The following is a 15,873-nucleotide window of genomic DNA, read 5'->3' on the forward strand; positions in this document are numbered from 1 at the left end:
TTAGTCAAGATTTGTGTTCATGGAGACTGGAGAAAGAAATGACATCATCATGTTGTCTAATTTGCATATTTTATTTACAAGTGATTTGCATTAATTCAGATATTACTACTTGGTGAAAACTTTTGAAACTCTCAGAATTCTGACACTTTTAATGTTTAAGACACTTTTAATGAAGCTCTCACTGTTGTACTCATTACAATAATGTATTTTCTGTGTCTGTTGTTCAATGTCAACTTGAAAATGGAACCGAGTTTCTGAGATGTCGCAAGACATTGAGAAAAATGCAAAATGAAAAGCATGAAAATATTTTGAGGAGATGAGGAAGAAGTTGAATTGAAGCAGGAAACTAGGGCTGTGATTCTTGAGTGGAGAAATCTTGATGCTTGAGTGATTAAGTAGTTTATGACAAGTGATGGATAAGAGGAATGGAAAGAAAGTGAATTTTCCTCCTCCCCGTCTCCTCTCTCTCTTGTAAAGTCTCTGGATAGCATCCTAGATTCCTACCAGTGGAGGCAGCAGCCTGTTTCAGTGGATCAAACGAGGGGTGCATGCTGCCGGACCATGCGGTGTGCCTTCCGCCCGTAAACACCGGCACATGCCCCGCCCAGTGCACCGCTACTCGAAACAGAGCGCCCCAAAATACTGTGACAGCTGGTGCGTGTGTATACACACCGTCCACGCATGGACTCGCCCACTGCCCTGAGCAAATAATTACCCGGGCCAAATTCGTTGGGACTTAAATCACAATTCGTCAGTTGTTAGCGGGGCTCGGAAGAGGAGAAGGAGGGAAGGTGGGGAGACATATGATGATGAAGAGAGAGAGGGAGAGAAAAGAATAGAGGACCAGGAGGAGGAGGAGGAGACGGAGGAGGAGGGGGAAGAGGGGGGAGATTTTTTTTCCTCTCCCTTTAAGGCTGTCATCTCATTGCCTCATCCATTTGCATTTTGATTCCAATTGAGGGAAATGTTGCCCGCATGGTGTTGGATGCCTGAAGTTGTCATGTGTCAGCATATGATTGTGTGTGATTGTTTACTGTACGGTTTGTGCCATCTTAATAGCAGGGAAGGGAAAGTTCACACTGCTGGCAAAGTTCACGATGATATCCTGACTCTTTCAGAATATCACAAATTTCTGTTTCAATTTACACAAAATTGTCTGTATTTCAAGTAATCAGTCAAATTTAGGTCCTTTCATGACAATTATTTGAGACAACTTCTCTGATGATACATGTATGAAAGCTTGGCAAAACAATTGTTTTAAGAGTAATTTCATAATCATGTTGTTCAGCCAAAACTTTCATTAGTGGATGTGGATCACAAATTTGAATGAAGTGAATCATGATTATTCTCTTCATTATGTCCATTCATCTCATTACAACTATTACAGGGTAGGTATTCAGACAAGAAAAAATATATACACTGTATACACACACACACACCTTAAACCTTGAACGTAATCCCGTTGCAGCTTTTTACAAGAAGCTATACACGCTCACCAAAAAAAAAAAAAAAATGAAGGTAAGCTAGAAAATCATATCTCCTCCTTTTCCTAGTATTCAGTAATAACAGTGAGGACTAGTGAAATGCTATATATGTAATATCAAGGCAAAGTTAACAGTAAATTGAAACATATGTATACAGGTATATATTAAATATTTTGATATTGAATTATAAATATTAACTGATATACTTTATGATTGGTGTTGTAAAACCAACTTTAAGTGAAAGCAAAAATGATAAGATTATGATTAGAAAGGATGGAAACATATATTTTCACACTGATGGACTTTGTATAGATTTCAAGTACACTGTTGTACATTGTATGCGCAAATGTTCATGAGATCTGTTAATCAGGGAAGAAGTCATTCATGATACGTTGTGAAGTTTTGTACTAGTGAGAAGTATCCCTAAATCCCTGCCACCGTCCCTCCGACACCCAAGCGTATCCTGACCGGGTGTGAGATCCTAATGTACCCCTAGGGTCAGACGGGGATACGTCTTGCTACCTGTCACCGCTCCCAAACTGCCATTGTCGAAATCCAGCCACCAGACTGTGGGAGGCTGGTGTGAGCTTTTTACAGCAATTATTATTTTTTTCTCTCATTTTTTTTATTTCTTTTTTTGGGGGGGGGGGGGGGGCTGATGGGGGTGTGGATGGCTTCAGAGATTGGAAGGAGGGGTGGTCTTGGTTTGGTATGACTACATATCATGTCTGGCACTAAAATGAATAAGCAGAAGATGGAGCTCAAATGAAGGGGGTATTAGAGATCGGGATAAGGATGGGAGTGGGGTGGGATGGGGTGAAGGAAGGTTGTGTTCTGGTCCTCAATTAAAAAGTATTTCCATTGTCAAGAGTATTGAGCACCCTAGCCAGTGCAGATCAAACTTGTGTTTCTAGTTACACGTTCACACCCTTTTCATCTAATGATGTATTGATTGGGGAAAAGTTCCCAAAATATTAAATTGATGAAAGTGTGCCACGTAATTTGAATCATTTGGAAGTTATGAAATCCTCTGATGAGCTGGTTTTGCAATGAAGTTACATTGAGACTATTCAAGAAAAGATTTTGATGAATTTGTTGTAGAAATTCTGTGGCAAAATAATTATTTAGTGAGAAACACACACATCTCACATGTTCATGAACTTGACATTTTCATACTTCTCCTGTAGTACAGGGTAAGTGGAAACACTTACTGATGCTCCCCTTACAGAAATATAGTGATTGTGCCTGTGATTTTGTATGTTTTTGTTTCTGTGGTTGTGCAAATTTTTTTTTTTCCACTTATACTGCATGTTTGTAACATTCTACCCAATACATCAGCAATCCATCTGACTCAATTGAAAGTAAGGGCATTATTGACCTTGTGCAGTTTTCTGTTTTCTTTGCTTGTTTTATTATTTTGTTTACATGACAGTAATGAATTATTGGCAATTAAAAAAAAAGTACCTGGTATGCAAAACAGCAAGCTTACATCATAATGGGGAAAGTTAATGCCTGTCTTTTTTTTTTCCTTAATATTCATTGGACAGATTGCAGGGATGTAAAAGAGCTATAAATCCAGAAACATTGGTGGCATGAAAGTTTCGCATATTTGAGCCAATGGCTTTCTTTACGGCAGGAAACTTTTGCGAATCACCGCTTGCACTTCATTGTGTGGACAAACACATTTGCATATATATGTACAGTATTTCACTTTTGCCAATCCTGGCTTCTGGCAAAATTTGTGACAGTTTCATGCACAGGAAAAAACTTGTTTTTCAGTCATTGAGAGGACACACTCGACAGTTAGAATGTTTGTCAAATCATAACAGATGTGTGAGAAAGAAAGGTCGGTCATTCCATAGACGGTTTCCGTAGACTACTTCAAATGCACTGCAACATAGACAAAGTCCAATCAAAAGTTCCTATATATTGCTTCTTGATTTTTATTCCTCATACCATCTTGCTGACTCAGGGGGAGGGTTTGACTATTCAACCAGAAACTTCTTTTCCAAATCCAGTGGCCACTGCAGTCTGTAGGATGATGTATGGGTTAATTGACTAGCAGAAGCTACTTTTTTGATGTTAGGGTGAAAAAAAGTGAGAGAAGAGTGGATGGCACAAAAACATGTTAGTGGTTGCCAGAGGGTCAAAAATCATTACCACCAATTAGGAAGAAGCGAGAGAGGGGGAGAAAAGATGGATATAAACTTACACACATACACACATACAAACATACACACAGACATAAGGCAGGAGGGAGATTGGAAAGAGATGGAGAGGGAGAGGGAGAGAGATGGAGAGAGAAGTATGAATGATGAGGATGGGGGAGAGATGGAATGAGAAAAAGGTGCCACTGAAAAGAATTGGAGCAAAAAGATTTATGAAGGAAAAGAAAACAGGAGGTGGGATTAAAATGAAGGGAAAGAAGGTATGTAAAGAATAAGAAGAGAAGGAGCTTGAAAAACAAGATGAAAACTATGAAAATTTAGAATGGAGATGTTAGATAGGAGAGAACTTGAAGAATGTATTGTAGAAAGGATAAGAGGAGAGAGATAGGGGAGAGGGAGGGAGGGTGAATTAAAGAATTTGAGGCAGGTTGTTATGTAGAGACATTAAAAGTGCTAGGATACATTGTAGGTGAGGGCTAATATGTTTGTTTGAAAGGGAGAATAGTACAATATTAATGAAAATGCCTTTATCTTGCTGATAGAACAGATACTGCATAAAAGAATACAGAGAGTTAGAAAGAGAATTTCACAAAGGGAAGGGAGAGAGAGAGAGAAGGAGAAGGAGAGTGGACGGAAGAGAGGGGTGAGAGTAGATTTGGGAAGCAGAAAAGAAGAAATAAATTACAGCGAAAGAAGAATAGAAGGAGAGGATGGGATGTCCTCTAATCAAATCAAATCAATATCGTGCCTTTAAGCAGTTTGTTTTTTTTTCATGGAGGAACCGTCTGTGGTGACCCAAGCCTTCACTGTAATTCATTTAGCTGAGCTTTGTGTGTGTCTAGCCAGTGTAAACATATCATATATATGACAGGTTGTGGAGGTTTTGTTTCAGAGAGATTATGTTTGTCATTTTGGGTGAAAGCGGAGAAAACTCTACCCTTGTGGAGCAGCACCCTTCCTGCTTGATAGCTCCCATGGTATTATGTAAAGAGTTGTAGATGGTACGAAACAAATATATTTATAGATACATTTCTGGTAAAGATGTTTTTTTTTTTCGGGGGGGGGGGGGGGATTCGGTTATGTTGCTGTTTTTTTACAAGGCGGGTCATTCTTAGTTTGTGCATTACTCTGTGTGCATTCCTTTGTGCTGCTGCCACCAACTGTCAAAGATATGAAAGGTTTTTCATTCATGGAATTTAGTCATCCTTTCTGCAGTCCATTCATTCATTCATTCATTCAATCGTATGGCACAATGTGCCTGGTTAACACCTTTTGCTGACTATTGCTAGTCACCTGGGGCAAACCACAAGGGGTATGTTAGCATCATTCACCTGTTTTCTTGTGTGGGTGGTTACTGATTCTGTCAATGAGGAGTTGAATGGGCTTATTAACCAGATTAGAGTAAGCCTATTGAGACAGAAATAATGGAGTTAGAATATGCTGAAGTTCACGAGACAAAGAGTTTGCTAAATTGAAGTCAGTCATCATATTTATGAATAATGTAAAATGCAGCATCATGGCGTTTCTCTTGTATAAAATCTGATGATTTTGTTTTCTTCGTCCTCGTCAATCTAGGGAGATGCTTTGTGCAAGGAGTGTTTCTTTTCAGCCTTTGAGGCTGAGATACATCACACGATAGTGACCGGCAACCTCTTCACCAGGGGTGAGACTGTAGCGATCGGTGCGTCAGGAGGAAAAGGTAGGCGGTCTGTGGGGAGTGGCAGTCCTCAGTCCAACCTAGATACCTGTTCTATCTCACTTAAATTAATTTCATGCTGAAGATTAGGCCTAAATATGGAAATATTAAGTTTACCCAAACTTTTATCTTGTTTTATGTAGGGTTCCCATTTCTTAAATCTCTTCAAAATGATTTGAACTTAATATGTTTTATTGCTGTAGTAGAGCCAAGCAACAGTCATATAGCTGAGTATTGTTACCATGGTAACTGCAATTAATCCAACTGATAGAAACAAGAATCCTAAACATCTTTAATTTAATATGTCCTAGATTCAAAGATCAAAATAATATGTAAAGGACACCCAGTTAGAAAATGATATTCCAAAGAGATTTTCCTTCTTTATGTCAACAGTTGTGACATTTCTCAATGCTATTCTGATCTTCTGGGGTAATGGTGTGTATGTGTATGTGTGTGTATCATGGGCGTAAATCCAGGGGGGGATGGGGGGGATATATCCCCCCCTGAAATTGAGGAGGGGGGGATGGCCTGTACAATCATCCCCCCTGAATTTTGAGGGGAAAAAATGGAGGAAGCAGAAATGTGATTGTATCAATTTTGGCATATTGCATGACGTTTGTACGCCGGCCTTCAGACAGGTAACAGAGCTGAACAGTATTCTATCTTGTAGGAAAGTGTATACATAATTTTCTCAAGCGCTCGCTCGCTTCGCTCGCTCGGGAAGAAAGTAACATTGACATACACTGTAAGGTATGGCTCAGACGTTGACAACGTCAATATAGGCCTACATGTAATGTAGGCCTAAACATGCGCGAGTAACTGGGGACAATCTGCAAAATATGTACCAAAACAAACAAACAAACAATAACAAAAACTATATCGCCATAATTTAACCCCCTCCATTTCCTGAATCATTCCTGAGAAACGACAGTGACTAATGACTCAGTCAGGATACATCTATGGGCATACCCAGGGAAGATCAGGGGCGTCGAATCTATTGGGGGGGGGGGGGGGGGTAAAGGGGCATTTGCCCCGCCCCTGCGGAAGTGTTTAGGCAGACAAATAATTTATCCCCCTAGCGATTCCCGAGATGAGGACAAATCTCGAACTTTCTTAATGGAAAATTGTCGAAAAATCGCCAGAACTCTGCACCAGATCGTTGTATTGCAATCATAAACATGCAAAAGCTCCGCTATACAGGATCCCTTTCGATAAACTTTGTACAATTTTGACATTGACATATATTTCCCTAATTTATTAAAGAGTGTGCAGCAGATCTTTCACTTAACAAAAGCACCCTCATATGCAGAGGCGTCGATGGGGGGGGGGGGGGGGGGTGGTTCCCCGATAAGGTGGGACGAACAAAAGCGAAAAATATAGCTACAAACGGCAGTTTTTGGAGTGTAAAATATCACAATTTTCAAGCTCGCTCGCTCCGGTGGCTCGCATTAATAACCGCTATGCCATTCTCCTGATGTTGCTGATAGTGACTGACAGCAGTTGCGCCCAGTGCGCCCCCCTTAATTTCCAAAGCGAAAATTTTATCTACAAACGGCAGTTTGGGGACTGTAAAATGTCAAAATTTTCAAGCTCGCTCGCTTCGCTCGCTCGCATTTAATCATTATTCCATTCTCCTGAGGTTGCTGCTAGTAATTGCCAGCAGTTTTCGCCCTATGCGCCCCCTTAATTTCCAAAGCGAAAAATACAGCTACAAACGGCAGTTTGGGGATTGTAAAATGTCAAAATTGTCAAGCTCGCTCGCATTTAATCATTATTCCATTCTCCTGATGTTGCTGCTAGTAATTGCCAGCAGTTTTCGCCCTATGCGCCCCCCTTAATTTCCAAAGCGAAAAATATAGCTACAAACGGCAGTTTGGGGATTGTAAAATGTCAACATTTTCAAGCTCGCTCTCCTCGCTCGCTCGCATTTAATCATTATTCCATTCTCCTGATGTTGCTGCCAGTAATTGCCAGCAGTTTTCGCCAGGTGCGCCCCCCTTAATTTCCAAAGCGAAAAATATAGCTACAAACGGCAGTTTTGGGACTGTAAAATGTCAACATTTTCAAGCTCACTCGCTTCGCTCGCTCGCATTTAATCATTATTCCATTCTCCTGATGTTGCTGCCAGTAATTGCCAGCACTTTTCGCCCGATGCGCCCCCTTAATTTCCAAAGCGAAAAATATAACTACAAACGGCAGTTTTGGGACTGTAAAATGTCAAAATTTTCAAGCTCGCTCTCTTTGCTCGCTCGCATTTAATCATTACTCCATTCTCCTGATGTTGCTGCCAGTAACTGCCGGCAGTTTTCGCCCGGTGCGCCCCCCTTAGTTTCCAAAGCGAAAAATATAGCTTCAATCGGCAGTTTGGGGACTGTAAAATGTCAACATTTTCAAGCTCGCTCGCTTCGCTCGCTCGCATTTAATCATTGTTCCATTCTCCTGATGTTGCTGCCAGTAATTGCCATCAGTTTTCGCCCGGTGCGCCCCCCTTAATTTCCAAAGCGAAAAATATAGCTACAAACGGCAGTTTTGGGACTGTAAAATATCAAAATTTTCAAGCTCGCTCGCTTCGCTCGCTCGCATTTAATCGCTATGCCATTCTCCTGATGTTGCTGCCAGTAATTGCCAGCAGTTTTTGCCCGGTGCGCCCCCGCCCCCTTAATTTCCAAAGCGAAGAATATAGTTACAAACGGCAGTTTTGGGACTGTAAAATGTCAAAATTTTCAATGCAAAAAGATTTCACTGTGGGAGGGGGAAATCCCCCTACCATATCCCCCCCCCCTCGCTTGCTTCGCTCCCTCGCATAACCGCTCCTCCTAAGATCAAATCCTGTCTACGCCGGTGATAGGCCCCATTATTTAGTAGGCCTTCACAGTGATGTCGCACAGGCGGAGCAAGAGCTGAAATACCACGATTTAGTCATTCAATAATATATTGTGAATATTTCATTTTCTTATTTTTTTTTTAAAGAAAAGAAAACAAAATTTTCACCAAAAGTGTGCACCAGATCGCTGAATTTCAGGTCTGAAAATGCAAAATCTTCCACGTGTGGGAGAGGGATACCCCCCCCCCCCCCCCGACATACCCTCCCCCGTTCGGTCGTTCCGCTCCCTCTCACTGGTATTTAAAAAAAAAAAAAATGTTTTCATACTTTTAAGGTCTGATTTTCCGCCGAAAGTCATCTGACAAGCCCCCCCCCCCAAAAAAAAAAGCAACAAGAACAAAAAGTCTTCATAGTTTTGCTGCCACTTTCCTCCCGCTTTATATTTCATGCAAAAGAGTTGGACATCCGATCCCTGTAAAGTGTGTGCGTGTGTGTGTGTGTGTGTGTGTGGGGGGGGGGGCACCAAGCTTCTCCCCCCCCCCCCCCCCCCCCCCCCCCCAAGCCGGTCCGGTTATGGGCTTGTAATCGTGGTGATGGTGACCATCCCCCCCCACTCCTCAGTACGGATTTACGCCGTTGGTGTGTATGTCTGTGTTTTGCCAATCATAGATCCATATTTTGATCCTTTGTCAAGTTTAGATTCTACGGTTCTTGCATACACACTGAAGCTGCTGAATGAGAGATATGACTATGGGCTGAAGCTGGTTCTTCTCTCGGTTGATGAAGGTATCACAGGGTACCGAGATGACTCTTTAGAGGTAAGCAAAGAAGTACCAACAGTTTAATCCCTAAACTCCAGGTTATTAGTAGGGTTGGAAGATATCGGATTGTGGGATTTGATAAGTAAGAAGTCATTCAGACTTTACAGGTTTGTGATGAGTTTTGGGTTTGGGACAAGTTTTGAGTACTAAAATAAAATGATGCAGGAGCTAAGAGCACAATCTGAGTGACTAATAATGGATCAAGATTCTTTGTATGTTATGAACATCATACCAAAAATTATTCTCATATTAGACGATATAAAGTGAATGAAACCATCTGAGGATATGCTCCAATGAAATATGACATGAAATTAGGTATGAGTGGAGATTAACAAAAAGAAATATTTGAAGAACATGGAAGTCAGGAATAGTTTTTATCACCATTGAGGTAAAAAGCTTGTTATGAATAAAAGATGTTTGTTTGGGGGGATCAAAATTTAAATTGAATTGTTCAGTTGGTTGTTGCACAATTCTATTTTTTCTATTTTTCTATTTTCTATTCTATTTTTCAATTTTTCTTTTCACACAGACTGTCAAGCGGAATCAGCAACAGTATGACTTGCCACTCAAGATAGTTTCATATGAGGTAAAATGCATACTGTAATATTTGTATATTGTATTCTCTGTCTCTCCCCTTATCCTTTCTTTCTTTTTTTTTTGTTCTCTACTCTTTCTTTGAGCTGTCAAGCCAAGTTTGAGTTATTTCCATATTCCCCCATCATATTATGTTATCTACTCCAAAGACTAAAGAAAGAGATACCTTTGTCATATGACAGTTACAGTTGATCTGTAACAACTTGACAGTATCAATGTATGTTTTGTTAGCAGTGATCTTTATATCATTTCTAAAGATCAATATATTCAAGTTTACTTATTTGTTGGGAATAATCTTACACTTGTCAAATGAAAATGAGTTGATTATTCATAAAGCTTCTTTTTCTCATGTACAATGTACCAAGACCAAGATAGTTTTGATTTTTCTCCCATGACATATTTTCTTGATGTTCTTGTTTATGTCATCATCTTAATGTATGCAAATGACACAATATGTCAGTATACAACATGATACATACTTTGTGTGTTCATGACTTATGATTTTGTATTCATTTTTTTTTATGAAGGAATTATATGGCTGGACAATGGATGCAATAGTCAAGCAAATTGGACTCAAGAATAATTGTAAGTAAAAACAGTATAGATGAGAAAATATATTTCAGTTGAATGTTGAATACAGAGAAAGTACATAGAGAGGAAGAGAAGAGTTGTGGCCTGACAATAACCAGAAGATAAAAGGTGAAAGGAACCTGTAAAGACAACAGTTGGAAAATGATCAAATTGATTTTAACAGAAAGTAGTAGATATTTCAATTTAGATGCAGTTGATTTAAAGAAATAGGTTGCGAAGCAAAGGAAATACTGATGATGATAATTATTGTGATAGTGATGATGATGATAACAATACAAATTATTTTGAATACTATTATTATCACTATCATCATAAAAATAATAGTAGTGACAACCTAAAAACATAAAAAAATATTATGACTAATTACTGGTAGTTAGAATGGGTCTATTATAAGTCAGTGTAAGGTCAAACTAAGAAATTATGCAATAGATGCAAGAAAGGACGTGGGGGGGGGGGGGCAGAGAAAAAGAGGGATAGTGGTAGTTCCAGCTCCACCATGAAGCAGTGACAAACTTACTGAATATCTTGGTTCTCCACCGAAGGTACCTTCTGTGGTGTCTTCCGGCGCCAAGCCCTGGACCGAGGCGCTCTGCTGGTGAAGGCTGACAAGATTGTGACTGGTCACAACGCCGATGACATCGCTGAGACCGTTCTCATGAATAGTGAGTTCTTTCTGTTTCCACCGATCAGGTCCTGCTGCAGAATTTATTTTCTTGTCATTATCAAATTGAGTGTATACCTTTATTTTTTCTTTTCACAGAATATGTGTGTGTCTGTATAATGTGTCTTCTTGTATTGATCATAGACATGAAGAAAATGTTATTTTTGCTTCCTGTGTATTATGAAGAGGCTTCTTGAAATTCTGCAACCAATTCAGACAGTTATACATGAAGAATTAGATGGTCTCCTTTATGTATGTCTATGATGAGGTCTCGTGCACTCCCATTATGACAATTACTGTTATAACAAATTCTCTTTACAAAGAAGTAAAAATTCAGGTACCCAAATTATCACCTATATACCTTTCTATACAATGTACTTTATTATCGGTTATAACGAAATTTTGATATAATGAAAGAAAACTGACGGTCCCGAGGTCTTTGCTGTAATGGGAGTGCCCTGTGCGAGTTATAACAGCATAAAATCTACGGTCTTGTTGACCTCATTAGCACCGAGTTTCTTCGTACTCGCAAACTTTCTCTTTCCCTACAGTCTTACGAGGAGACATCGCAAGGTTACGGAGATGCACCGACATCATCACAGTAAGTAGCCTTTAACCCTTTGGCTCTGTGCTTGCAATGACATGCCTTGAAATTACAGTTTGATAGACACATTAGAGGTTAAGGTTACTAACCCTTGAGTAATATAGGAATATGGCTATCTGTTGATATGAATTGTTACGTTTTAATGGAATAGTAGTCTGATTGATAATGTTTTTGATGCAAATACTTTAATGAGTAGGCCAAACTTACAGTATTTATGTAAGTGTCAGCATATTACAATGAATTTATGTCCCATGATATCTTCTGCAGAAACATTGATAAAGAGATGATTTCATAAATCTCACATTGCAAATAAATCTTAAAAATGAGACATAATATTACAATTTATAATAATATCTTCTTTATCCAGGGTAGATTATTCAGTGTTACACAGTCGTGAGTCTTATGGTTAATGCTATACATCACCCAATTCCTGCAATGGTATCATGAAACAATGTTGTATGTTGCCAGGGAGCTGAAGGAGCCCTACCCCGATGTAAACCCTTCAAGTACACCTATGAGAAGGAGATTGTCATGTACGCCTACTTTAAGAAGCTGGACTACTTCTCAACGGAGTGCATATACTCTCCTAACGCCTACCGCGGCTATGCCAGGGCCTACCTCAAGGACTTGGAGAAGATCCGCTCCACCTCAATCATCGGTGAGGAATCCCTTGTAGACGCCTCACTCAAGGCATCTGACATCTGTTTTGATTTTTGACTTCCTTACTTGTAGCATAGTACTTTTGCTGATATTTTCTTACGTTTCTCAATTTCTCTTTCAAGTGCATTCAAATCATAATCCAATTTTAATTCCTAAGAGAGATGTGTTTGTGCAAGTTTGGAACCGGGGGTCGGTGGAGGTGCCTTCAAAAATTGAGGAAAGGGAAATAACACTGGAGGGCTGTGTTCATTCTCACTATCTAAAATAAAGTACATGTACATGTAAGTTACATCTTCAATTTTGGATTTAAATGTTTTTATGCTATGACCATCTTAAAGGGACTGTACAGTACTGGTTGAGGTGAGGGATTCATGTTTTGAACATTCCTAGGTGAGATAATGACAAATCTCTTATGAAATATGAAAGAGCATGTAATTTTAAGAAGGATTCAACATTTATTTGATGAAAATTGGTTTTCAAATGGCTGAGATATCCAAAAAAGTGATAATAATAAAAGGCGACGTGCCACAACTTTATTAGGTTCTCTTTGTTTCACCTTGTTTTTGGATATCTCAGCCATTTCAAAACGGATTTTCATCAAATAAATTTTTGATACCCCTTAGAATTGAATGTTCTTTGACATCTCATAGAGAGGTTTCTGAATATCTCGCAAAACGTTAAAAGCTAAATCCTCGCCTCAACCAGAACTGTACACACCCTTTAAGACATGACATACAGCTTGTATAAGAAATGAAGATTATCAGTAAAAGAGGCTTAATATCCATCTCCAATAGCTAGGATTCAAGGCCATGGGTTAAATTTTTGTTTATTTATCTGATTGTAATGCACAGCAAAACATGTAATATGATGTAATGTGGATAAATCACCGTTGCTGGATATTTTCATTACAAATATTTTCTTAACCTGATGTCATTGTCTCTTTTCCATTACCACATTCTTTTTTTTTTTCTTTTTTTTACAGTCTAACAGAGCTTATGCACTTGGTCAATTGTCTTTTCCACTTTCATAGATTTTGTATTATATTGACATCTTATCATTGCATTTGAAAGACTTTATTTGATATTAGAAATGAAATCTGAATTGTATTTGATTTCAAATGTTGACATTATCACTGCTGCAATCACTCTTACAAGCATCTGAAGTGTAAGTTTGCCCCCTTGATTCATTCCCTCCTTCCAGACATCATCCATTCTGGCGAGTCTCTGTCTGTGAGGAAGGAGGTCAAGATGCCCACCCAGGGAACCTGTTCCAGGTGTAACTATATCTCCAGCCAGCAAGTCTGCAAGGCCTGTACTCTACTGGAGGGTCTCAACAAGGGACTACCAAAGTCAGTGGGATGCACACTTGTCTTGTTCTCTTGCTCTGATTACTTAATCCTGTACTGTAAAAGTGGGAATTTTTGCGGCGTTGAAATTTTCGCGGCGTTGAAATTTTTGCGCATTTCTAGAAACTAGAGTCGTGTACTGCGAAAATAACAGCATGCGAATATTTCTGCTGCCCGTACGTTCAAAGTAGTCGATGTCTTGATTCCGCTGAATTAAAAACATGCAAAACTCTTCTTGCCCAGCTGAGCACGAATTTAGTCGCACGAAAATATCCACTTTTACAGTACATGTATTTGAGTGCTGGTTACACAGAAAACCATGTACAAGCAACTCCCATCATAACAAAGTCCTTGGATTGGCAGCTTTCTTTTGTTATGACCAGACAATATAGTTTATAAAAATATGATTATACACAGTGATTTTGAGACTATTTTTATAGGAACATGATTTCGGCAGACTTAGCATTGCCCATGCAGTTTATATAGTCCAGTGATAAGGTACATCATCTTAAGTACCAATGCAGGACTGACATAAAAGTACCAGATGATCTTACAATGGAGATGACTTGCTTTATGATCATTATGTCACCAGGGTAGAATACCGGTCATGGTGTCTTGTGGTGTAATGACCACTGTGTGTTTCTTTACTTTCATTTCAGGCTTGGAATTGGAAAACCTCACAAGGCCAGACAGAGAGTGAGTTTTCAATGTGTAATTAATGCATTTGTTCCCGAGATAATTTCTATTCAATGCTTTCCTAAATGATGTGTCCATGTGACCTTTTCAAATGTATGTTTGTTTAACCCTTGTTTGGTTCTTTGGGATTTGGGATTACTAATTCCGATTGATGTAACAAACTGCAACATTAAAAAAAGTCTAACAGATGGATTGCATAAGGATGTGTAGTCCCACAAAATAGTCTGGCATGTTACCATTTGAATCCTCTGTCAATATGTAGTGGATATAAGGAAGAATTGGGTGTAACAAGGTAGCTATAGCTGGGTTCTCAAGACTTGTTCGTTATGGGGTTTCCTTTCATTCTTCAAATGAAAAATATACGGATTATCTCCGAATTTCAGTAGGTATCATCCAAATCCAGTGTCTTTCAGGATGTTTTGTTTATTCTTCACACAGCTTGATGCAGCGGGAAAGAGTGGCTCAGTTGTGTCTGGGGGGTCCTCATCGAAGGTGTCATCATCAAAGTCAGCATCTCACACCTCCTCATCATCAGATGTCAAAGAAGTCCAACAGGTGGTGGACTTTTGATGAAGGATTGTAGCCCTGTGCTGTGTGGACGTTTGGAAATCGCAGCCTAAATCTTTTGTGAAAATTTGCTCTTCAAGAGATGTGTTGGCAACTAGAAGCAAACCAGCATATTCTTTGTCAGTCGTTGAAGACATGTCATGGACTGTATGAGAACATGAGAGGATTTTATGTGAGGAGTTTTATGAAAGCAGACCACACATGGTACAATAATCACTGCAGGAATGCCAACCTTTTTAATAGCATTGCAGCACTCTGTGAGCTGGAAACCAATATCTTGAGTGGAAAACAGTATTTTTACCTTTCCTGCAATAGATAGATGGTGTATGTAGAAATACAGTTTGGGAAAAACAGTATTTCCCATGAAACCTGCAGTATTTTTGGCAAAAAATGGTACAAAATACTGAAAAAAAAAGTAATGGTTTGCATCTGTGAATCAAGGATCTACAGCTTTATCCATTGTCAAAGGCAAACAAGGTTATGGTGACCTGGAGAGCAGAAGAGATCATTCCTATATACCAACCACTGAAGGCACAAACATCGCCAGCTGAAAGACGAGTTCAAATAATCTGTGGACTCTTTGTAATCCATCTTGGTCTAGTGATATTCATAAACAGTGGACTCCCATTATAACAAAGTCCTTGGGACCGGCAGTTTTCTTTCGTTATATTGAAATTTCATTATAACCGAACAAGTAAACAATGGAGAACATAGAGCCAATAATGTTGCAGCCTGAATTTTTACTTCGTTGTGGCCGGAATTTGGTTAGAACCGTGTTCGTTATAATGGGAATGCACTGCATCAAGAGATCTGCGGGGAATTTCATGAAGCAATTTGGTTGGGTATTTTTCTGACAAACTGTTATAAGCTACTGAAATCCTTGCATCTGATTGGCTGAGGGCAAATTTGTCTGACAAACTATTGGACAAAACACTTTATGAAATGCCCCCCAGCTGTTGATGATGTTGAAAGATAAAAGTAATGCCAGGAATGTGTATAAAGAAGCACTCAGCTGTGTGTGATTATGGAGATTAGAGTGAAATTTAGTTATTTTTCCGTGCACAACCACTTTATGCTGTGCTGTGAGTGGATCAGATATGGGAAGTTCCTGATGTAATCTGTTTCTAGGAAGACATATCACAGATTGGGGGGTGGGCAGCTC

General features: G+C 39.3%; 1 pseudogene; it reads left to right on the forward strand.

Annotated features, from left to right (window-relative positions):
* The first annotated feature begins 3,313 nt into the window (after nt 1-3,313).
* On the forward strand, nt 3,314-14,872 carry LOC139710747 (cytoplasmic tRNA 2-thiolation protein 1-like; annotated as a pseudogene).
* The last annotated feature ends 1,001 nt before the right edge of the window (nt 14,873-15,873 follow it).

The sequence above is a fragment of the Diadema antillarum genome, unplaced genomic scaffold (genome assembly GCF_040938485.1).
Source record: "Diadema antillarum isolate AM-2024a unplaced genomic scaffold, OU_Dant_1.0 seq00001558_RagTag, whole genome shotgun sequence".
NCBI classification, from domain to species: Eukaryota; Metazoa; Echinodermata; class Echinoidea; order Diadematoida; family Diadematidae; genus Diadema; species Diadema antillarum.